The following is a 2,239-nucleotide window of genomic DNA, read 5'->3' as shown; positions in this document are numbered from 1 at the left end:
ATTTCCGATCCTAACCGTTATGCTAACCGTTATAAATGCTTTGCCGGAATTTTAGCTTAAGTCACTTTTGTTATCAGATCAAATAATACTTTCGGTAGAACAACGGCCACACATGCATTTGTGCTCCTTCCTGACCACGATATAGTTACAGATATTTACAGATATTCCATAATCTTGATATTTGGGTTCTCTTGATTTTCTTTGACAATATTTTGCTCTACTGTTAATGATTCATCTTGCACCTTGATTGAACTCCAACTTATCAGTTTTAGCATGTTTGTGTTCTGAATTAGAAGAGTGCAATGCAGTTTAATACTTCAAACAGTGCTGACGAGCTATCTTGAAAATCATACTAAAAGGTGGAATAAGATAAATAGTAGTAGTTGCTGGCAAAATTGAAAGGACGTTGAAAACAATAGATGCCAGTACGATAATGTCATGTAGTATGTTATAAAAAGCAGTCAGTCACTAAGGAAAAATTAAAAATGCAATGCCAAGCCCTTTCATAATCAAAGGAAAAAACCGACGCTCTTTCAAAGAAGTGGGACTTAAGAGTGTTTTGCCAATAATGGTAGCTAACAAACATGTAATGGGACTTTTCGTTTGATTTTCCAAGTAATTTGTGCTCATCATGTTTCTCACTCTCATTATTTGGCTCAATATGTTCCACTATAGTCTCGCGATCAAGCACCCAATAAAATTTATATATTGGTGGACCATATAAAGTTGATGAAACTTTAACCTTTGCAGTGGAGATTAGATATGTCTGAAAGAGTTTAAGCTTGTCAGCATAATATGGAATGGCATCGCCATACACGACTCCCCGAATTTGTTGCTCTTGTAAAGTTTCAATTTTTGTTACAAATGCAGTAAAATGATAATGATAGAAAGTTGAATATATGTTGTTGCAGTAGAGATAATTACCTCTTCATCTTGGAAAATCAGATTTTGAAATCTAACTTTTTTTTCGGGACTCTCTCGTTCTCGACTTATGTCGACAATTTGGACCTTACATATCCAATCTGGTGTATTGGTTGTTATTTGATTGATGTTGCCTCTTAGTGCCATGATATCCTGATAACAAAAAATAAAATTCTTGAGAAAAAGAGGATGATTGTAAAATTAAGAGCAGTGACTAACATGCAGGCACAAATTTAGTGGAAAATCAAAATCAAATTAAAGTCGAAGGTGTTCAACAAAGGAATATTTTTAGTATGTTATTCTTTTTGATCAGTTCACTTTCACTGATACGTTATTTATTTTGAGAAGGTTCACTTTCACTAATATTAGCAAACTATGAATGCATTGAGCGAACATAACATGTAATAATCGCAAAAGCCTAAAATAAACGAAAAAAGCACCTCAGAAGAGTTTAATCAGAGGAAGATTTACCCTTATAAACTCAAAATAAAAATACGGTCTTTGGTTAATCAAAGCCTTAGCCATCATAAAGCAAGAATTTATGAGGAAATTGAAGTAAATAAACCAAATTTGAAAAAAAGCTTACAGATTCCCAGGTTGGAAAAGAGGATTTGAGGGAAGCAAAAGGCCTCTGAGAGTTAGCTTCAGTGGTGTTCTGCGACAAAATGGCGCTTATTAGACCGTCCAGTACACTACTCTCTTCATAAGACTCAGTATTCCAAACATGTAATTAAAAGCGAGATATAATTCCGGACATGCATGTAAAAATCTAGCAAGAAATTGTTAAAAAGAACGAAAAAATTATATCCAATGGAAGATTAATAGCAAGCAAAATCAGGAGACAGAAAAGAAGGGCAAAACTCAAAGACGTAGGTTAAACACCAAAAGAAAGAAAGTTACACACAGATGGGGAACGAAGGCTGGAGAAGAAGAAATTGCAGAGGAATTGTGTCTTCATTCCACTTTTGAAGACTACCAACAAAAGATATACAAATTACTAACCTGCATGTAAAAGATTCAACAGAAAAAATTCAAAATATGAAGAAAACCAAATGAGATTTATCAAAATCATATCACCAGATCTTTTTACTCTTTATACACTTCCCAGACCTTGGCCATTTTAGCAAATCGTAACTCTAGGAGAGTGAGTAAATTATAGGCAAAGGAACGGTAGCGTGTGGACCAAAAATTCTATTCCCTCCCGTTTCAATTTAGATGACATAGTTTGACTCGACACGTAATTTAATAAAAAAGAATTTTTTAAACTTGTGGTCTTAAAAGCTTAAAGGGTAAGCTTTGTGGGGCCATGAAATTTATA

The 2,239-nt window shown here is 34.0% G+C and overlaps 1 long non-coding RNA gene across 1 annotated transcript; it reads right to left on the bottom strand.

Moving 5' to 3' along the window:
- Positions 1–449: 449 nt before the first annotated feature.
- Positions 450–2,024, bottom strand: LOC107784186 (uncharacterized). Its single transcript, XR_001647644.2, has 3 exons — positions 1,826–2,024; positions 1,508–1,576; positions 450–1,074 (listed from the first exon to the last, which is right to left on the bottom strand). It is a non-coding gene; the product is annotated as an uncharacterized LOC107784186 (long non-coding RNA).
- Positions 2,025–2,239: the final 215 nt, after the last annotated feature.

This window comes from Nicotiana tabacum, chromosome 21 (assembly GCF_000715075.1).
Source record: "Nicotiana tabacum cultivar K326 chromosome 21, ASM71507v2, whole genome shotgun sequence".
In the NCBI taxonomy this organism is placed as follows: domain Eukaryota; kingdom Viridiplantae; phylum Streptophyta; class Magnoliopsida; order Solanales; family Solanaceae; genus Nicotiana; species Nicotiana tabacum.
This window is presented reverse-complemented; position numbering and strand designations above follow the sequence as displayed.